The sequence below is a fragment of the Eupeodes corollae genome, chromosome 1, assembly GCF_945859685.1.
Source record: "Eupeodes corollae chromosome 1, idEupCoro1.1, whole genome shotgun sequence".
Taxonomy (NCBI): Eukaryota; Metazoa; Arthropoda; class Insecta; order Diptera; family Syrphidae; genus Eupeodes; species Eupeodes corollae.
The window spans coordinates 135,767,513-135,791,523 of NC_079147.1; positions in this window are offsets into that span (position 1 = coordinate 135,767,513).

The window sequence follows — 24,011 nt, forward strand, 5'->3', positions numbered from 1 at the left end:
GCAACACATTTAGCTATATTTAAGAGTTTATGTATAGGCAAAAGAAAAGTTAAATCAACCAATACAAATATTAATTTGTATGTACAAAAATTTAAATTAATAATTCATATTAATTAAAATCAAAACAAACATTTGAACATATTATTATTATCAGCGTTATAAAATCCCATAATAATAATAAAAAAGAATTGTATTTCATAAAATAGTATACAATGTAAACACAGAAGTTATGTTCATTTAACGATGATGAAGCAATTAATTTAATTCGCGATTTAATAAATTAATGTGTAGTGTATTATTAAGCTATTTGTTCGAATAAATTGAAGCAGTTTTTTTTTAATAATACAGGCCTTGCAATAATATAATTAATATTTTACTGAGAAAAAAAACATTTGGTAAGTTTGGTATTTGCTAAATTATGGCATCAATCAACATTAAATATGAGTATTTAAATTGTTCGGTTTGAGGTTTTCATTTTAATTTTTTTATTTTTTTTTTTTCATTAAAATCAAATTAAGAAACATAGGTTTAAAATAAAAGTGTCCACGAAGGTCTTAAAATGTTCACATATTATGGCAGATAAGAGTTTGTAATCCATATTAAGGAGACTGATTCCTCTACATAGCTGTTCCAGTTCCAGTATCGGGTAAACAGTACTAAATTTCCATTTATCGCGTATGCTTTCTTCCGACCATATATTACAAATAAGTTGGTACATGTTCCTAGCCAAATTATCTCCAACTGCTAGAGCTCGGCATTCAAGTCATCTGCTCCAGCGGCTTTCCTAGACTTCAGCTTAGATATGGCAACTTTTACTTCATCTAAGTTGGGAAGATTGGTTTGTCGGCTTTTGTCGTGTATATTAAATATAAGGGCTCGCGTACACTCAAACATCCGGCGTTCGACTGCATACACTGCTTCAGACCGCGGACGATACCGGTTTGGAGTCTGAATTTGTGAAGCTTGGATGTAAAAATAATAATTTTTTCAATGGAAGATTTCGAAGAAATGTATATTTAAGAAAATTCATACCGTCATTTAATGCGTCAAACGTAGAAGACGTCGTCGCTGTGTATGGATTTTTGAAATATTTATGCAAATAAAACAACTGGGTAAATACTACCATCTTTTTGAAGATTTGAAATTACAACCCATACAATTTTTCGAGTATTTTAGAATGTCTTTTAGTACATTTCAATATATTTTAAACTAAGTGGAAGCTTCTAGAGGGCATAATAGAAGTGCAACTGAAGCTTATAATATTCGTGAAGCTTTCAAACAGTTCTTTTGTAATGAAAATAACATTCGCTAAGATGAAAAATTAAATAAGAAATACTTACTGATGAAACTGGGTTATTTTATTATATTGAACGAAAAATTATTACAAAATGACAACTACTGAAGCTGAGAGTCGTAATTATTGATTCTCTTGGGCACTTTGCTTACCGTCTAGAGCACATTTTTCATCCTCCTCGGCGTATAGTTCAACCTCCTGGGCAAATGTTGATGTTTGTGAATGAGTAATTTGATTTGCAGTTAGTGGCAAGTTGTCTTCAATATTTACAAGATATGTGGGATATGAAATATTTGGTTACAATTCTACAGAGCTCAAAAAAATAAATGGGGTGGCGCAACAGTCCGTTGTGAACCAGGGCCTAGTGACTTACAACTCTCAACCATTCCTGTGTGCAAGTACTGTTGTCAGGAATGGAAGGGACCTACAATTTTATGCCGAATCCGAACGGCTAGTTTTGAGAAAGCACTTATTCATGACAAGAATTACTCTTGAAGGATTTGTCAATTCCCCGCAAGAGGCAGTACTACTATTTATTCTACAGAGCTGGATCGACTAAATTCCTCCGGAGAAAAGATGTTTACAGGTGAGTATTGCGGTTCATTATTTTCTTCTTGTAGGAACACATCCAATAATTTTCTTTGAACAGATATCTTTCTGTTACGTGGCAAAAACTTACCAAAAAATTTAGATCTGGGTCTTCTAAGGATTTATTATTGGACCTACTTTCATATAACTGAAGTTTTCTTTTTTCAATCTGAAGATATTCCTGATCGACGTTGTAATTGTTTCTTTTCATAAACCTTCCAGATCTTTGAGAAGTAAAACGTTGATTTTGAGTTATGGCACCGATTTTTCATAGGGTTTTTTATGTTGTTGTGACTTGTGTACCTCAGGTTGGGATTCTGTTGAGGTTCCCGTCTGAGACAACGGCAGGGACGCAGGTTGTGATACCGCTGGCTGAGGTTTTAAAATACCTGTAACCGGTTGCGGATCCGTATCATCTTCTTGACTGGGACTCCCTATTTCAGACAAGTTTCCACTAAATTGCTTTGGAGCAATTTGTTTTGCTAAAATTAAAGTGAGTCTTAGTAAGCCCAACAAGACTTTTTGTTTTCGGCCGCAGCACCAGATCTTCCAGCTCCATTGCACTTGATGTACTCTTTTCGGAATTGGTCCCTTAAATTACTCCATTTTTTCTTTATATCTGGAACCGTCAGTTCCATCTCTAAAGAAACTTTGGTCCATAGTCTCTGTTGTTATAAGTTTTTGAAAATTTATCCCAGAGAGGTGGCCTGCTGTGAATACAGCTAATTAATTTTTCGGTATCCATATTTTATTTTGTTTCCGTGAACTTTATGGCAAGAATTGACCCCACAACTGACGAAAAATCCAAACATGTGTGGATTATGTCGGTTGATCGGTTACTATCGGCCGTCATCGGGCGTCATCGGACGATGCCGCTTTCAGTGGTGTACGCGCTCTCTTTCCTTTCTATGTGTTTGGTTTGATAGGCCGAGTTCGGCCGACAACGGCCGAGCAAAATTCGGCCGATGACGGATTAGGTGTACGCGAGCCGTAACATCTTGGTTGACGGCAGAATTTGGTTCATCGTGGCCGTTGTTTAAGAACTTGTGAACTTCGTTTTACTTGATCACAGGACTTTCGTACTTCATTTTTGCTTCTGAACCCATCAACATCTCCGACCAAATGCTTCTCATGCTCTTTCTTTTTCTTTCTGAGAAGCCGTCGGTGCTCCTCTCTCCTCTTCTGTTCATATAGCACGTTAGCAGCTCTCGTCCTTTTATGTTGGCTGACTACCTTTGCCCGACGACATTCCTTAGCAAACTAGGAGTTTTTTGTTTGTGACTGTTTGAAATCCAGCACGTCAAAGACTGCTTCCCGATGCATTGTGTTGTCGGAAGAGAACCTCGAAAGAGGTTACTTGTGACTCTTTCTGAGAAGGATTTAGTGATCTCCTGCGATTGTAGCCGTTCGACGTTGAGCATATACTTGGTTTTGTCAATTTTCACTTCTGTGGGAGCATGTGCACATATTAGGTTAATTTTGTCGAATTTAGCCTTGATGCGAATGGTCATAAATAGTTCGTTGATGCACCTAAGGCTCAAGACTTCTTGCCTAAATATAGCTCCAATGAAAAAACCACATCCAAATAGGCCTTGTTTTTTTTCTCGGTGGCAGTCATCATAATAAACATTATATGTAAATATCTGGCGTTTGTTGCCCTTAAATAGGTGCCTTACGGGAAAAACCTCTTCCCCTTTCTCTAGAGTGCTACACCATCAACTTTCCACTAGGGTTTGCACCGAATCCCAAGTTGAGGTTATAGGCATTAGATGTTCTCCAGGGGGACCTGAGAGTAGAAATTTGTAAGAACAGTTCGGTTTTTGAGGAAAATCTGTGAACGCTTGTGACCTCTTGGATTCACACTGCACATATCTACCATTTGAACAAAGAGAGTTAGTTATGACAAAAGTAAATAGGGTATAGTAGGAAATCAACATCTGTTTGATTGGCATCTGATAGTGAATCACTTTTACCGTTCCATTTACCTTATAACGAGTGCTTTTTTAGACGTGTGGTTTTCAATCTGTCAGTCGTTTTTTCTGAGTTGGTCAATTGATTTATGTCTAACTTGGTTTGCTATTTCATAATTAAAAGACTTACTCCTGCACAACGTTTGCAAATTGTTCAAATTTATTACCAAAATAATGGTACAGTTCTAGCTCCTCAAAAAAACAATGAATTAATTAAAGGCAACTTTTAATAAGCTTATACCTTGCTTCGTGAGCCCATGTTGTGCCCTCCAAGATCGTACTTGGCGCCTTGTAAGAGAATATTCAGTATGTTATTGCACGCGTACTTACTTACTTTACTTTAGTTGGCGCTACAGCACATTGTACTCCTGGGCCTCAACTAATAACTTTCGCCAGCTTTCTCGATCTCTAGCTTGCTGCCTCTAGTTTCAAATACCAAGTTGATGTGCTTCGGCCTCAACTTTATCACTCCACCGTAGATGAGGCCTGCCTCTGCTTCTTGTTCCCCCAGGCTTGGCGTTGAATACTTTACGGGCTGGAGCTTCGATGTTCATTCGCTCGACATGCCCTAGTCATCTTAAGCGTTGTACACGCAGTTTTTTAACCAGTTGCAAGTCGCTGTACAGCTCGGAAAGGGTCAATGCTTCTGCACCATACAGCAAGACTGGGATGATTAAAGTTTTCTATAGTTCCTCAACTGCTTACTTAGGCCAAAGAAACAGCGATTAGCAAGGGTAATTCTGCGTTTGATCTCCGCACTGATGTCATTTGCAGAATTAACATCAGTGCTTAGATAAACAAACTCGTTTACCACCTCGAAGTTGTACCTGTTAATTATTGTCACATTTTGACCAAGTCTACGATTTAAATTGACTCTATTTGATGACAGTAAATACTTCGTTCTGTACCAAAACTTAACATGGCACAATATATTGTTCCTGTCTACACTGTCATAAGCTGCTTTAAAATCGATGAAAAGATGGTGTGTTTCGATGTTATGTTCTTGGGTCTATTCCAGTAGAGTAAAAATTTGGTCGATGGTAGATTTTTCAGGCCTAAAGCCACACTAGTAAGGGCTAATTAGTTCGTCAGTTAATAACTCCAGGCGTTTACATAATACGCTGGACAAGATCTTGCACGCGATGTTTAAAAGGCTAATGCCTCTGTAGTCGGCACCGAGAAGGTGGTCACCTTTTTTATCTATCGGGCAGATGGTGCTTATGTTCCATTCGTCGGGCATGCTTTCTTCCGACTACATTTTTGTTACAAGCTGGTGCATGCTCCTTACCAGATCTTCTCCAGCGTACTAAATTCTTAGCCATTACATTAAATTATATCTTTTTTGCAAGGAACACGTTTTAAAAAACACCCTTTTTTAATATAGCACTTAATCACTAAAGTGAGCATTTATTTTAGTTGAAACCTTTCAAGTGTCTCAATTCCTGTCACAGCTGTCAACTCTGTGCTTGCAGTTGCTGTGCTAAAATTGATGTTTGTATTTTTGTTTCCATTTCATCAGGAAGGGTAGCAATTTTATTTACTTTCCCTTTTGTTGTGTTCTATAAAGATTCCTATGACAATTTAAATTTGATTTTAACTTTTTGAAAAGCAACAGTTCCACGTGCGTTGCTTCCGATCCTTTCAATGAATCGAGTTGTACAAATAAAAAGTGATATGAACGAGTATAGGAGAAAACTTGACAGCAGGAGGAAGACATACTCGTTCCTACATTTAGTGTAGACGTTAGACGTACATATCTAAGCAAAAACAAAAATTGGCAAAAACTAGAACTTCCATTCGCCAAGTGTTCTTTCCGATAACAATATTTGCAAATCCATTTGGAAATCTCAGAAGTGCAAATTGGTAGAGGAAAAGAGTCCTTTATATCCTTTCATCGTCTTGAATGCCACAGACTCCATATTCAACGTGGGTTGCTAGGTACGTATATGTCTGCATGTAGTCTTTATGTGTACAATATGGAAAAGGAATAAGAAGATCCCAATATTGTGAAGGTATGACCTCTTAGGATATTTCGCCATTCAGTACTTTTTGTTGTCCCAAGCGTTAGTTTTTTACTTCGAAAGCGGGTATGCTTTTGCTGTGTGATGCAATTACATACAAATTTAGAAAATCTATGCACAGGCTACCGCCATCCATAGAAAGGACTGCAACAGACCTCCTGTTGTGCACCTCAAATTCCCCAATGACTTCCTCAGAACACAATGCCACCTAGCTCACCATATGGGTGAGTTGTTTGTGGCAGCTCCCTACTCCTAGGACTAAGACCAGGTATGACTACAATTTCGGTGGCTGTTCCTATTTTGATGGTGTTAGTGTATTCGTAAAAGGTATTTTTTTAACACTCAGTGTTCCAGTCAAGTATACGAGACCCTACAAAACTAAAAAATAACAATGCATCAAACCGGCAGTTAGATATTTGAATAAAACATATCCGGTTGCTTCCGCCTGCTTTTTCTTGCTTACATTTCACGCCCAGATGCTCTCTCACGTATGTATTTGGAATGAAAAATTTCATCATCTTCAGGTGTACTCTGATGGTGCTCCTTGCAGTTTTGCTATGCTGATGTTAGGGGGGTTTGGCTTGAGCTTGCTGTATGGTGGCGTAGTCGGTCTCCGTCGACGTTTTTATTTTTTGTTCTTGTCAGATGGCGATGCGATGGCGGCAACGGTTATAGCTACGGGTGGCTGTTGCACTTGTGCCCTGCATATGACCTCATATTCGTATGCGGATGTTGTTGCAATAAAATACAAAAATACGACAGCGACAACAGAAAGTGGGAGTTCAAGTCCTTATATTTATATTTTCTTTTCTTTTTCTTGTATTTTTGAAATTTGAGGAAGATACAAACAAAAACGAAGGAAACATACAAATTTACGGAAAGCACTTGAAGGGGAACGTTTTATTTTGAACTTTTTTTTCTTCTTCTTCCTATAAATAAATTTTCCTTTTTCGAATTTTAAAAGTATAAATAACAACGTCTTTGAATGCAGGTACAATAATGTTAGATATTTGTAGATATAGTTTTTATCATAAAAAGAATTCAAAATTGAAATCACATATGTATAACCTAGTATTCGATTTATTTTATTTCACAAGAATGAAAGCATTTATTCAAAACAAGTATTAAGTACCTAGAAGTTAGAAAGAAACATGACTTTTATTTAGTTGAATAGAATCAAATTTTTGAATTATGTTTTTGGAATATATGTACATAAACAAGGTCTATTAGAAATTTAAAAAGTTTGTCTTGAATGTTTAAGGGATTTTTTAGTTGCATTTTATTAATATTTTGGAATTTAAACAAGGGAGAGAGTTCACTTGTTTAAAAAATGTTTGATGAAGTATTGAGTAAGAGTCCATCCGCCATTGCGCCCAACTTTGTAGAAGATTTTACGGAAGGACCTTGGTTTACGGGCTTTCAAAACCCAACTCGTTAAAAAATTGAAGCCGAACGACTTTCAAGCCTGTTTGACGTTTGGGGAGTGCATCCAAAACGAGATGGTAACCGATCCGTATTTTTTCCAAAAAATATGGTTCAGCGCTAAGGCTCACTTTTGGTTGAATGGGACTTTGATAAGCAAAGTTGTCGTATACTTGAAATGATCATAATCGAAAAGACATTGTTGAGACTACCGCTGACGTTATTTTCTCAAGAAGTCATTTTTGGGACGGAGTCAATCACTGGTCCATATTTCTTCAAAAATGAATCTAACGATTTTAGAATCAATGGGGATCGCTATAGTGAGTAATAACTTTTTCGCTTCAGTATTTGAAGATTTTAACGGGGATGACCTTTGGTTAAATCAAGTCGGAGTGTATAAAGGGTGATTTTTTAGCTTTTATCTTTTTGGCAACATTGGTTTAAACAGCTGACGCAAGTTTCGTGTTTTGTTTCACTGTCAAACATCTTCAGTTTGGTCTATAATTTATCCATAAATCGTTTTAAAAACGAACAACGCTTGCAAATTATTGAATTTTATTATCAAAATGCGTGCTCTGTTAAGAAATTTCATCGCGCGCTTCTTCCATTTTATGGTCAGTTTAATCGAACCACTAAAGCGGCTATTCGGGCTATTGTGACTAAATTTCGCACCAAATTTATATTGTCAGACATTAAACCATCACCACGTAGGGTGCGCACTGAAGAAAATATCGCAGCTCTATCGGCCAGTATGAATGATGACCATCAATTATCGATTCGTCGCCGTTCGCAGCAACTATGGGCCTCTGTTACTCAACAACGTGCAAAATTTTGCGGAAGGATTTAGGTGTGATGCTTTTTTAAATATTTAGCTGATGCAAGAATTAAAGCTGAACGACCTACTGCAAAGTAAAATTTTTGGTGAATTTTGTGTTCAGCGACGAAGCCCATTTTTGGCTCAATGGGTACGTAAATAGCAGAATTGTCGATTTTGGAATGAAAATCAACCAGAAGCATTGCAAGAGCTACCAATGCATCCAGAAAAAGTCACAGTTTGGTGCGGTTAATGGGCTGTTGGCATCGTACTTCTTTAAAGATGATGATAAGTGTAACGTGACTTTAAATGGAGAGCGCTATACCGTGAGATGATATCCAACTTTTTTTGCCCAAAATGCAAGAGCGTGGCTGAATCACAAACACGCTTCAGCTTTGTCTGCTTCGAGGTTGCTTTGAATGACATTTCTAAAATGCCACTTCTGTCATTAGCATTTGTTATTTTTTCTCAAAAATTTGTTTTGGTTTGAAGCAGCTAACACAGCCTATTGTGGGTAGAGCAAGAAGAAGAGCAGACTGAGAGACGTGGGCCCGGAAGCTCAATCTGCGGAGAGATGAGGATGGGTTCTATGCTTTGAACTTTAAACAAATGAAGAATAAATACCCAAAACACTTCTTTAAAAATAAGGATGTTTCTTAACATTCTCTTTTTGCATTTGAGATACTCCGCGCCCTTATTGAACCACATTTGGAGAAGACTAGTTATAGAAAACCTATCGAACCAAGTTCACGACTTTTCTTAACTTTGTTCTTTAAGTGAAAATATTTATTTCTTTGCTTACAATATTTTTCTTCAAGCTATTTGTCACAAGAAGTACCAAAGCAAGTACTCGAGTGGATGTTTCGTATGGGATATTCAACAGTTGCAAACATCATTTACGAAACAGCCGATATTCTTTGGACCTGTTTGTGTCTTTCTATTAATAACCACCAACAGAAAGTGATTGGAAGCACATTTCTCTTGACTTCGAAACTTTGTGGAATTTACTCAATTGACTTGGCGCTATTGGTGGCTAACACATCAATATTCAGTGCCCACCAGGAGCTGGTTCGGAATACTACAATTATAAGGGACACTATTCGATAGTTCTTCCGGCCACTTGCGACGCCAATTATATACTTTAATCGTAGTTGACATCGGTGCGTACAAAAGTCAAAGTGATGGTGGAGTGTTTGCAGACTTATTTTTTGGTAAAAAGGTTTTAACTGGTGGCATAAGCTTCCCTCCTCCTAGTCGACTTCCGAATTCCAATTATACCTACAACCATTACATGGTATGTGATTCAGCTTTTCCCATGAAACCATGTTTAATGCGGCCATAACCTGGAAAACTACATTGCCTACAAATGCACAAAAAATCTTAAAGCAGCACTTTAGTGTAGTGCTGCATAATTTTGTCAAGCTAAACTCGACTTTGACGATCGCTACGATGAAAACGATGTCCTAATTGAAGGTCTCTGCCGAAGGAAAGTATCACCACTTACGACATGCAGGTCAATTAGATCACACAAATCTTCTAAACTTGCGTTTGCAATGCGAGATAAATTAATGGAATATCTAAATAACAACCAAATTTACTAACAATTATTTATAGGCTGAAAGTGTATTTTTTGTTATAAGTTATTTCAAATAAAAAACAAGATCTTTGAATGCAGGCTTTTTATTATTATTATTAGGAACTTTGGTACATACAAATAACAAAAAAGATAATTTAATTACAACAATTGAACAATTCAAACAACAAAAAAACCAACATCAGTTCAGCTGCTTTAGCAATTCCTCATTGATATCGGCCAATATTTTGGCGTGCAGATTCATACGCACTGCTTCACTCAGCGGTTTGATGCGCTTTGCCATGGCTAGCATGAACTCCTCGTCCACATCGTGCGCAGGAGGAGGTGCTGAGTTCATTCATGCTGACACGGTCGCATTCAACCCTCCAAGAAAGGATTTAAAATCCTCTTCCGCCCGTCTCTTTGAGGATCGCGCTCTCTTTGGATTATTCATATAGTTGCCGTTGCCGTCGTCATTTCCAAAATTGAAATCATCTCCTCTGATTGGCGACGGCAAATCTTCAGCGAACTCAACTGCAGCAATTTGCTGCAACAACCCATACAAACATTATCTAACACTAAAAATAACAAATATTGCGTTTTTAAACCTTCCTGGTGTTAGCGATGGGATCAGGAACTTCAGTAATTCAAAAAAACTCCTATCTATCTCCCACTGCAGCTCCACTCCCGGATAGTTCTTCCATCGAGTGCTTCTCTCGAACGAACCGGTCCCGAAAGCTCTTTCACCGCTGCTTCCATTCGCCAACTGCAGAAATAAACGAAGGGTATTATCCAATATCTTCCCTTGCAGCATTTCTTTTTAAAATTTTTTAAATGTTTTAGACCGGGTGTTGTAAAGGAATTCCCGTTTCCTCACCAAGTCAATGAGTAGTTCTTCAAAACTCATTCTTTGTTCTAAGAAAATTAAACATTTTCTAGAAAAAATTGTATAGATATTATATTTATATTTCAATAACTTACCCTTTATATTTTTCTAATTACAAAATGGGAATCCTTCCAAAGGCAAATATTTTCTTTGTTTACATTTTTTACAGCTGTTGAGCTGTCAGACGAAGCAAATGTTCAGAAATTTAAACTAGATCTTCCGTTTGGTGTCACATTACGTTCTTTTCCTTACGATTGTCAACCGAAACGTGAGGTCGAAGCTCCATTGTGATAGCATGCATTGAATTCCTATGCCTGAAGTCGTAAACGTCAGGCGAAGCCGAAGCTGAACCGTGTTTGTGATTCAGCCATGAATTGCATGACATTTGGTTTCAACAAGACCACACAGCACGCGCAACAGTGCACTTATTGGTAGGCGAGTTCGGTGAACATTTTATTTCTCGTTCGGGACCGATCAATTGTGTGGCTATGATTAATAAGTTCATGTCCATACATGCAAGCCCGCTTCAATTGACGCATTGGAAGATAACATGGAAGCATTTATTCGTGAGATTCCCGCCGAAATGTTGGAAAGAGTAAGCCAAACTTTAACTAATATAAAAATCTTCAAATATTAAATTATATGGACCGTACTATTGATTCAGGTAAAGATTTCATGCATTTTTCTGAATAGGATGTGTTTTTTTTTTAAAACTTTCCTATAGCTTTTAAGAAACCACCCTTTACATTTATCACGAAACAATCAATTAATTGAAAGCAACTAGGAACTTTTGGTGAGTGAATTATCTCGCGTTTTTGGCCTTTTGCGTGTGATCCAGAATAGTGCTGCAAATGTACAAACATTTTAAACTAAGGTTTAACAGTTTTAGGCAGGCCCCATAAAATCCTTTTCTGCAATAACGTACAGTAACAACACGCTTCCAGTATCATAGATGGCCGAATTTTCCGACAACTAACATCATTTCGGATAACTCGCCCTAATTGTAGGCAATGTAGCAAGAGATCGCCAAATTCTTCTCCAACCGAGTCAAAAGCACAATGCAGCGCTGCATAGAAGGACGAGATCTGCTCACGAGCTCTATGAGAACAAGAGGAGAGAGGAATACCGACTTTTTAGAAGGAAAAAGAGAGAGAGAATGCTGTCAAAGATGTTGAGAGGTTCAAAACTAGGTTTGAAGTTTGAAAGTTTTAAAAGCAGGTCATATGAAATTCGCAAGTACATAAACCTCAAACCAAAAGCTGCACAAATGAGAGTGGAAACATCATATTGGAACCGCATTCAATGCTAAGGATATGGAAGGACCACTTTCGTAGACTGTACAACACCGAATTCCACTGTCAGGCAGGATGATCCGTTTAATTTAGACGACGAAAGCCAACAATCAAAAGATGAGTTGAGATTATGCTCTCTGGATTCCCTAAATACCAAAAAATGTTTATCAGTTTTCAGTTATTGAGATTCCCTATAACAGGTCTAGAAATATTTTAATCGGTGGTGTGAATCTCACGCACAACGAATCGGGATTCACTTGAAAATGTTGTTTAAATGTGCAGTCGAAAATTCTCGGCACCATTTCTTCCAAATAGTTTTTATTTTTTACAACGCTTCTGGAAGTATTTTTATCATCGCATTGGTAAACGTTCAGCAACTTTTTTTTAACAATTTCACAACTTGTAAATTCTAAAATACGGAAAGCTCTGATTAAACTCTGCTCAAAACCCAATTGACGTGCTCACACCCTGTTTAATGCTCTAATTTGAGCTTAAATAGAAAAACGCCTAATAATGATTATAGGGTTTCTAGCATCGAACTTAACAAAAATACCTGTATACCTCTAGTACATACATAGGTATATATCTACTCGTGACACATTTTTACCGCTTTATAACCAAACGTTTTGGAAGAAACACTGCATCAGTCACTTCGCCTTTCAGTTGCCCTTTTCTGACTTATTTGGATCACAGTACCTTACCTACAATTTAATCCGTCATTCCTATGAGACCAATTTGTCATTTCGAAATAAAGTCATTACTGATAAATAAACATGAACATATGAGTATGGGTATCATGGCGCAGGGGATAGGTATAAAATTGCACAACTATATAAATACGACCCACAAGAGAGCATAAAGCTCCATACACAATAAACATACAATTTTTATTTTTATGTTATGTAGGTATGTATTACATATACATTTGTACGTTCCTACTTGGGTTGTAGCGTGGAAAACTACAACACCGAGAATAAGTTCCGTTGTGTAAAGAAAATGCATAACTACCGTTCAGGACATTTTGTGATGTAAAAAGTTGTTGTTGTTGTTGTTGTTGTTCGTGTACACTATTCTATGCCAGAGGGTTCCATCTTGTTCTGCTGGTCAACAGTCCACGGTCGACGGTTGATGGTCGACGCGGTATATATAGTGTCCTTACATCCTTTTTCTTCGCGTCTCACAACTCAGCTCACGTTTTGGTTCCGCCAATCCCACAAAAATTATATTCACTACTATAATGATGAATGGCCATTTTGGTGGTTGTCCTTTCTCTAGAGCAGGAGAGTTTAGTGTATAAGGAAGGTAAATACCACATGGACATGATTCATGAAGAATGTAACAATCAGCGTCAATGTTTGATATACTGGATTTGATGCAATCGTTAGTAGCGGTTGTATCACGGTGCATCAGGATTGTAACAAATTCAACGAAATATCATGATGTATACTACCGTTTCGAGCTTGAATGTAAGATTGGGTGTGACAAATTGCAGCACAGCACAGCGATCTGAAATGAATGTTTATCTTTGAAAGTTCTGGACTCTGGAGCACCGAACACAAGCAATAAGAACTAAAGTACACGAGACAGGGACACGAAGGACACCAGTAAGAATAATAGCGAAAGAGTAAACATTTATCAAGAGGTAAAATCAATTTGGGTTTTAATTTGTAACTGATACGAGTATGGGGACCAATTCTGGATAAATAATGTATTTGATTTTATGTTTTTACCTATATGATTGAACATATATGAAACTACTGTATATGTAGTGTATACAACAACATGATTATATAAATATATGAAGATATCATTTACATATAAAAATTCTTGTAAGTCCTCTTTTGTCGATTTTAATTGTCAAATGAAATGAATGCTTACTTTCGACTTTGTTGGCTTAGTTAATTCAGATTTATGATTTATGCATATCTTATGGAAACTCAATGCTGCTAGAGTTTGCAACTTGAGAGAAAAGTCTAGTCTAGTCCCATATTGTAATTTTGCGATATATCGAAATGAAAATTTTGACGTTTCTGGATGTTTAATAAGGTGGGTCGATTTTTTTTTTGTCAAATTAATTTGTAATAGTGAAATTATGTTGTGTTTTTATCTAAATAGCACACACCTAAAATATTATTCAATTATTTTCAGTGTAAGAGTCCGCGCATCGAGACTTTATTTTTTTTAAATCGTGTAAAATTACGTTTAAATGCAACGTAATCCTAGGCCACCATAATTATAAGATTGGAAGCTTAATGCATACCATTGTATTGTTTTTAGAGAATATAGTTTTTATGTCCCTATTGTTAAATAAAATGTCTGTTTTGTAAGACTTAGAGATAGTTCAAAGCTGTATTAAGCTTTATAATATTGCGATTTTTCTACTATCTCCTCAGTGCGGCAAACATTCGATACATTAATTTTTCTTTACACCCAAAATTAAATATTAGCTTTTGTCAATCAAAGAAAAGCACATCATCCTATTCCTCTAAAATTTTTTGCAGCTTAGTCCCAACAAAATGACAAAAAAAAATATTGTAACGAATGTGAAGGTCAGCTTGTATCAAACACAAATTCTTTCTGTGAAAAATAGCGGTAGTTGCGACCGAGAATAGAAAAGAAGCTTTCACAGCTGCATTACTATCCCGGCGCACTTACAATTAATAAATAAATTAGCTTCGACCAAATCTATAGCTTTGAAGGTAAATTGATTAATTTTATTTAGGTATTTACTAAACTTACATAATTTGCTTTTTGATTCACCATTGTTTGTTTCTGATTAGTATTCAATAATATTGGTAATTAGATTAACATGGAAACGAGGAGACAAAGTTACCAGTGTCCTTTATTTGGAAATGTAGGAGATATAAGAGATGATATTTTACCCACCTACGAAGATGTCATGAAATGCTATGAATGGCACAGATCAGAGCTTAAAATGATACGGAATTCTAAAAAAGAACCTACAGTTTTAGATATTGCCGTGAGAGTGTGACAAAAAATTTAAATGGTATGGAGAAAATCGTTGCTTCCAACGGTTTCACACACTAGGGTAATTCAGCTTATAAAAGCGTACCACTTAAAATGCAAAAACCTCATCAAATCCCTTAAGCGTTTATCAGCAGAAAAAAAGAACGATTTCCTAAAATAAAAATGCAAAGAACTTCAATTTTGTTGCTGTCGAAGAGAAAACAAGGTACCAAAGGAAGAGTGGAACTTTTTGCTGGATCAAAGACAGGAAAGGAAGATGCGTTTTGGAGGAATTGACAGAATTCTAACAACTAAATTAAAACAAAAGTTACATCGAACTACTGTTACAAAACCAAAACCTAATACTAGCATTAACAAAAATCAAGGTAAGTCTAATACTCAACAACAGGAGTTATGTTCCTCTTCGAGCGACTTTGAGGTAACGAGACATTCTCCTAAGAAACTAAACTTACCTGCAACAAAAATACCTTTGCCTGGACAACTTAACTTACCATCTACATCAAAAGCACCAAAAAAAACATTATATGTTCAAAATGTACCTATGGTGTCAAAAACATGTGACCGTTACGGTATTTCTGACAGAGCGGTTGCTGCAATTGTTTCCTCTGTATTTCACTACATATCTGCCGATTTTGAAGTGGTTGATAAATCAAAAATACGCCGCGAAAGAACCAAAGAACGCAACGAACTACAAAATAAGCAAAAGCAGCTCCATTAACCTGCTCTGTTCTTTGATGGTCGAAAAGATAAGACGCTGAATATTGTAAGGAAAGGAGCAAAAAAGTACAAACAAACAGTGATTGAGGAACATATATCTGTTCTTAAAGAACCAGGTTCAATTTATATCGGCTACGCTACCCCTGATGCAGGAACTGCCAAAAGTATTGAAGCATCGATTACCGAGCTTCTTTTGTCACACAACATTAAGGAAGATGATTTAATGGCTCTTGGTTGCGATGGAACGATCACTAACACAAGAAAATTCAATGGTGTGATAAGACTATTCGAAAAAAGGCTTCAGCGTCCCTTACAGTGGATCATTTGTATGCCCTTGAGACATTTGTTTAACAAATTAGATGGGTCCATCCTCACATGCTGGTCCAATTGGAAAACTATTAGAAAATTGCGAAAAACTAAAAATTTTAATTTATGAAAAAATAGAAAGCGAACTGCCACAAGTTCAGTTTGATGACCTAAGTACCGATCAAAAATACCTGTACGAAATAACGAGTTCAGTTATAAGTGGAAAATGTTCTCATGATTTGGCTAACAGGTCCCCAGGAAAGATGTCCCATGCCCGATGGTTGACAAAAGCGAACAGAATTTTACGGCTTTATATTTCTGCTTTAACTCCACCGAAAAACCTGCAAGTATTAGCTGAATATTGTGTAAAAGTATACACAATAAATAAATTGTTTGAAATAAAAACAAATCCAACATGTAAAGATGGATCTAAAAATTTGTGGACGTTGATTAAAAGTACTCGTTATCTTCCATCAGAGTTTAAACTAATAATTGATCCCGTAATTCAACGAAACGCCTAATTCGCTCATCCAGAGAATTTGCTGCTATCTATGCTGACAAAATCAAACAATCAGGGAACTAGCTGCCAGGAGGATACTAAAAGCACGAAATTCACCTTATACAGGAAAGCAACCTCGTGTCTTTGAAGTGCCTCCTCTCAATTTCGATGCTGCAAGCTATTGTGAGCTCTTAGATTGGCAGCAAGAATTTTACGAACCACCAATTCTTCAAAACAACACTAATGAAGAAATAAACGAGGCTATTAGTTCTGAGTGCAACGAAAATCTCATTTTCTTAAAGCTACCATGTCACACAGGCTGTTGAACGTTCTTTGAAAATAGTTACAGAAGCATCTATGACCTTATGTGACAAAAATTTAAGGGAAGGCTCGATACAAGCGAAACTTTCATCCAGGAAACTAAAGCCTCGATTTGAGAGTAAACGAGATTTCTTGCCTAGAATATAAAATAAATTATTTCTTACCTATTTAAATTAAATTTTGTGATATAAATTACTAAATTGTATTGCATGATTAATGAATTAATAATTAATTTTTAATTTTTCAATGATGTTTAATTTTGTTCAATAAAATCTTTAAATTGATAAAAAAAAATCTGTTTTTTTCAAAACCTCAGAAACTTCAAAGCACATGCGCGGGATAAAGATATGATTTAATTTCATTTTTTTTGCAATTATTATTTGTCTGGACTATACATAACATAATATTACTATTACAATATGATCAAATAACTTTTATTTTTTCCCATACAAAATCGACCCACCTTAATGTTTAATGATCATACAAAAATTAAGCTCAGAAGAATCTGATTGGCTGCAGCCCAGGGTCGTATAAGCGAGGAAGAACCAGCTCGGAAGGTCCTTTGTAGTAAATTTTATGGTAGACGACAGCGAATCATACCATGTTTAAGCTGAAAAGATGGCTTAGAGCAGGACGTCCGAAACCTTAGGCTCGTTTCACTCTACACGGTTTTGACCGTACGACAAAAAACTGGACGGCGACATTTTGTTATAGGCGCGAAGAAGAGTATCTACGCTTTCATGTTATACGGTCACGGCAAATGCCGGCGCCGAGCCGTGTAGCAACCGTCTACTACCACTACGATTTTATTCGTGTGGCAGAGTTCGATCAGCCACTTCAAGACTTGATACTAAGCACAGGAAAAATTTATATATCGTGTTACCATACGGTTAAAAGCGTATAATGTGTAATTAGCCATTGATCTAGTTTATGCCGTCCAGTTTTTTGCCGTACGGTCCAAACCGTTAAGTGTGAAACAAGCCTTAGGCCTCCTTCACATGAGACGGTTTCGTCCGTACGGTTAAAATCCGAACGGTTTTCATCCGTGAGCCATTGAAACTAATACTTTCAAACTGGACGGAGACGAGTTTTTTCCGTGCGGACGATTTAAAACAGCCGTCTCAACGCCGTCGCCGTCTTATCAGTGGCGTACGTGACTACGCGAACGGATTCACAAAAGACGACTTTTATTCGTCTTGCGTCCGTTTTTGTGGTCACTTGTACTAAAAAAAATATCTAAAATATAACCAAACGTAGACGATTCACGGGGAAAATACGTTATGTGTGAAAATAAAGTCCGTACGGAAAAAAATCGTACGGATTTTAACCGTACGGACGAAACCGTCTCGTGTGAAAGAGGTTTTAGGGTGCGCAACTGGATTGCGTGCAACGGCTTGCGATCGATACAAAGAGACTTGTTGTGTAGCGACATGAGAGCATCCCGGTTATGGAGCCAATGTTCATGATGATAAGGGTATGAAGTTGTATTGAAGTTCCGTATAACCCAAATTGTATTTTTTAAGTTTATGCTTTCGGGGCACTCTTTTTTTTGTTATCCGTGTTTACCTCTTAGTTGCTAAGATATTCAGAATGGTAAACACAAAATTTTGGCATTAAATTCAAATTTGTCTTACAATTTACGAAGAGAATAGTGTTGTGTCCGCTACTGAAAGAGAAAAATGTGGTATTCCATTCCTCGTCCTTCAATTGATACTTTGTTTTTGTGTGGGGTTATGACGTCATTTCGTCCATCCTTCAATCGTCCCAGGGTTTATAGATTCATACCTGTGGACAAAATAAATTAAGACTGGAAAAGACGAAAAAAAATGCTACTTAGCTTTGGCCTCGGCGATTCCTACCACTCCCCGGGTTAGAGTTATGGGTTTTAGGTTTCCTTCCTTCCTTCTGTAGATTCCTTTTTTTTGTTTGATGTTTTGGTCCGCACTCGTGCTTGTTTTTATACTTTTTTGTTAATGTAAATTAAGATAATTACCCAGAGGCACTTGCGCACAGAACAAAAATCGAAATATAATAAACAATTAAACAAAGACTATCTGACGTCTGTCATAGCCGGGTGACAAGTTAGCGAGGGCCCAAACCCAAACTAGGTTAACTAATGCTAACTGATAGAGGGAGTAACTAGCTCTATCGTATTACACAACCGACGAAGTCGGTAAGAGGAATCTTATGTTTATAAAAAAATTGAAGCCGTTGAAACAGCTGACGGTAATTAATTTACATAAAATGGAATTGAATATGTATTGGATGAGTTGATGGATTAGGTATAGGATGAGGCGATGTACACTCGGTCCATACAGTATTGCCTAAGGTGACTGTAACCAACTCAAGTAGGAATAGTGGGTGGCAATCAGTTCGGAGGCATCGCCGAGTAAAGACGGCCGAGTGAAAACTACATAAAGAAATTAAAAAAAAAGAAGTCGTGTTCGCAGAAAGTAATTAAAATAAAAAAAAGGAAGTTAAATTCAAATTTCATTGTTAAATATTATTGAGAGATTGGTTAGGGAAGTTTAAACTTCCCAGGTGAGTTTGCTTGATATTAAAAGCAGATAAGTGTTTGTTTTTATACAAAAAAAAGGTGGAAGAGCGAAGTCAGCTATTACGAGTACGGGACATACCCGGCAAGAAGAGCGGAGGAGTTCCCTATCCGGAAAAAAGGCCTGTGAAGTACCCGGGCTCTGAAGTAACACACATTTTTTTACTTTTTCCGTGGAACGTCCACCAGTGCAGTCAGAAAAAAGGAATTTAAAAAGAAAAGAAATAAAATAAACGAACAACCAAAAAAAGAGTTCTCAAGAGCCAGAGGATCCGATCTGAAACCTGAGGCTGATAGCGCGCAGGACTCCACTGATTGGCCTATTTATACATATATACAAACTTACACGTTACCAGGATTAACCACTTTAAACCTTTTTTTTCGGCCTTTTTGTAAAAAAACTAATATTTTTTTTTGTTCTTATTATTTATTTTTTATATTCCTACATATTTTTTTCCTTTTTCTTTACTTATAATATTTATTTATTCATTTTTTTTTCTTGTTACATTCATTTATTTTAATATTTTTTTTTCTCGTTATTTTTTTTCAAATTTATGGAAATTTGCCTTAGTTTTTTTTGTAATTTCTAAGTTTCATTGTGATAGGGAAATTTCAGCGATTTTGTTTTTTTTGGTTTATTCCGATTAGGGAAGAAGTCGACGAACGTCGCCAGTGCGAATAAGGGTTCCTCTTACGTCCCTCGCGACGCAATATTTTGCATCCCCCCTTTTTTGTCCACCCGCAACGAGCTCTTTGTAGGTAGGGAATTAGGGTCCGATAAGGGATAACAATAAAGAAACTAATAGGAAACGCTTCAGATACGGGACGCTGGAGAAGCAAAGATTCGCCGCGTGGCTACGGAGATCAAAGCTCCCGTTGTTGTGTGGAACCTACGAAGAAATTTCCCTAAGTGTTTTGTTCCTTACTTCTTTGGTCTTTGTTGAACATATTATTGCAGTTTCAATTTCAGTTAATAAAATAGTTGATTCTTTGTATTCACGATGCCATGAATCAAGTATGTTTTTTTTTTGGTTGTGATTCCAATTTAAAAATGGAATAGGAAGATATTTTTAGGGGGTGCGGTCTGGTGTGACAAATTTTAGGTTTGGCGGGAATGTAGTTCCACGGCTGTGAACTTTCCTGGGTCCGCCTTTGGGGAATCGGAAAACCAGGCCGAGTGGATTCCAGGAAGGGTCATCAGCGGCCGCCGAGAAAAGTGAACGAAGTGGTGGTAGTGCACAAATAATTCTAAAATTTTCGGCATGATCTATGTAAAGAGGTGAGTCCCGGTTACGGAAGCAAGACACCCCCAACATCCGACGAGCTCAGCTGTGCACCGCAAGCATGCCGCAGCTACCGTAACGGACATTACTTCCTCCACCCAATCCCTATCTTAGTTCCCATCCCAGAGTTACCTTTTTCGACCGCCCCATCCTACCCCTACCTCTCCCATTTGCCTAACGACAATTGGCCCCCAACCTCGTTATGAGATAACTCCCAAAGTCATTAGAGGGTACCCTACTCCTATACCAATGTCTCCCGATACCTTTTCTCCTTCCTTTTTCCTTTTCCTCCTTCTTCCTTCTCACCTCATTAAAATAGTTTTGACGTTTATCTTATTGTCTTGTAAAACAAGTCTACCTGTTTCGACAAAAAAAAAATATAAATATCACAACCGACCTTAAGTATGATCAGACTTTGGTATAAGAAAAATTAAAACAAAAAAATGTTTGGTTAATCTATTGTACTTACAATATCAATCCTAAGACGAAGCGATGATATTGATAAAGGTCATACTTTTGTACGCAATGGAATCTAACGAACATTTCAGATCATACTTCTGGTAAGAAGTTAATAATATACAGCCCTATTATGCTATTCACGTGGATCATATATTCGATTCACCCGTTTGATTCCCTTTCACTCTGATTTTGCATTCTGCTATCCATCGGTTGAACTACATTATCAAATCAATAAAAAGTGATATGAATCCAGAAAATTTAAAGCAAAACCATAAAGCCTAGTACATACTTGTGAACCATCTCGTGAACCCATACAAATTTCAGTTTTTGGTTCACCCGTGAACTTGCTCGTGAAGCTGAGTGGAGAACAAAGTGGAGAGTTTTCGTTCACGGGCAATTCGCGTGCAAAATGTACGGGAACTGTTGGTGAAGCTGAAGTCAAATGTTCACAACGTGTACTCACAAGTGTGTACCAGTGAGCAATGTCAAAAGTTCACTTTCTCCACTGGCGAACGTTCACTTCACGAGGAAGTATGTACTAGGCTTAAAGGAAAACAAATATGTAAAAAAAAAAACACATTCGAAAATAATTCCCATAATCTACAAAGGTATTAAAGAGCGCCGAAGATTCCGAGGCTTGTTGGTGCTTCGCAACTAGGATATTTGTACGTGGTCAGGAAGTCACACCGACGACACAACCCCCAACCTGAAGGGCCAGATCCCTATTATAACTCTAAGACCTAGGAACCGGATAAACCACTCCTTATAGGCCTGGGCTCCAAAGAAGTCGTAGAAGCCCTATTGTAGACGCCACCGTTGATTCCATCTGGACAAGGAGAGGTGCCTTAGTGGAAACACCTCTCCCCCTCTCTCTCTCGTTTGCTATCACCAACAACTTACCAATGGGTTTTTAACCCAATCTCCAGTTGAGGTACTAGACACGCCATGTTCACTACGGGGAGGTGTGAGTAGGAGTTGATAGACAGAGGTGGGTTTTGAGAAAAAAAAGGTGGACGCTTGTGTCCTCTTGATTGCACATGTCTACCATTCGAACATCATCTTTAGTAGGATGTACCAACTTATCTGTAAGATATGGTCGGAAGAAAACATGCCCGATGAATGGAACCTCAGTATTGTTTGCCCCATTCTGAAAAAAGGAGACCCTCTAAACTGCACCAATTATAGAGGAATCAGTCTACTTAACATCGCTTACAAAATCTTCTCTGTCGTAATATCTGAACATCTAAAGCCCATCGTCAACAACCTGATAGGTGCTTATCAGTGTGGTTTTGGACCAGCAAAGTTCACAGTTGATTAAATATTCATATTACGGCAGATCCTGGAAATAACCCGAGAACATCAATTCGACACCCAGTATCTTTTCATCAATTTCAAGGTCGCATATAACAGCATCTACAGGGACGAGCTGTAGCCATCTTAGTCGCTGGACTTTTACTCTTCTGGCTAAGTTCACGTTGCTGTACAGCCCGTACAGCTCCTCATTCCATCTTCTCCCCCACTCCCCTTCGATGCATACGGGACCGTAGATCATAAAGAAAGCTAATGATAGCTCTTCACCTTGTATTTTTTGACATTGAAAGGTTTTGATAAGTTCTTTCCAACCTATATGGAGCAGCACGAATTCTTCATTGTCATCTTGCATAAACAAGACATGGTTCTATACAGTTCGTTTCTGTAGATGCTGCCATATGCAGCCTTGAAATCGATGAAAAATTGTGGTTGTCGATTTGATGTTATTCTTGGGTTGTTTCAATAATTTGACGTAATATGAATATTTGATGGATTATAGACTTTCCTTTTATAAAACCATACTGATAAGAACCTATCGGTTTGCTTACGATGTCTTTTAGACTTTCACATATTACGGCAGAGAAGATTTTGTAAGCGATGTTAAGGAGAATGATTCCTCTATAATTGGTGCGTAGGGTATCCTTCTTTCAGGATAATAATAATAATCTATCAAAATAATTCGTTGGTGTAGATTTCTATTTATTCTGCAAAAGTCTTGATAGAACTTATTTGATCTAATATTTTATATTTCAAAATTTGTGTAAGTACTCAAACTTTATTAATTTGCTAAGGAAATGATGAAGATATTTATTTATAACTGGTAATAAGAAAATATTAAATTACCTTATTATCCTCTTAAAGTAATTTTAAACCTTTTCAGTAGCATTGAGCGTCTATTGGAAGACAAGCATATACAAAATTTAACATTAATTTAAGTAAAAATTAAGACAATATTGACAAATTTGGTGAAATATAGATACTTTTTAACATATTTTTTTTTCTCCGTTTCTTTAAAATGCCAAAATAGCAAAATAGAATCAGAATAAAACAAGTGGCTGAAATGCGACCCACACTGATTCACTTCCATTATTAATGTTCTTTTCTTAAAAACTTGGGTCGCTTTCATGGATATTTAAAATTCTGATACGACAAAAAAGTGTAAATTTAAAATTTATACCTCCTTATTTGACATATGAATATATATTCACTCAATTTGAATATGTCGATGCCTGTCACATGCTCAATCACACTTCACATTGATAAAAAAAACCATAGATAGTTATATCTTTCTATACTTAAGGAAGGGGTTTTAAGAACGCAAGATGGCTAAAGGATATTCGTAAACTCTTTGTTGATGCTCAAAATTAATTTGGTTTCACTTAAGTAAGTAATGTTTTCGGAAAATCACGATTTGCCATTAAAACTTATATGACGGGCCCCTAAAGTGTGATATCTTCTTATCAGTGATGATACTAAGAAAGATTGATGACTTGAGTTTCAGAAGTTTTTTTTTCTTTTGCTTACTTGCTTGTTCATTGCCTTCGTTCGTAATGTCGTCGTCGTCGTTGCGTTCGTCGTCGGTGGGTCGGTATGTCGGTCGGTCGTATCCATTTTTATCCTCCTTATGACAGCAATAAAAAAGGGATATTTGAAGCAATGTTTGTTTAATTTGGCTTGCAGAAAACAGGAGTTTGAGTAACAAAAAAAAAGAAA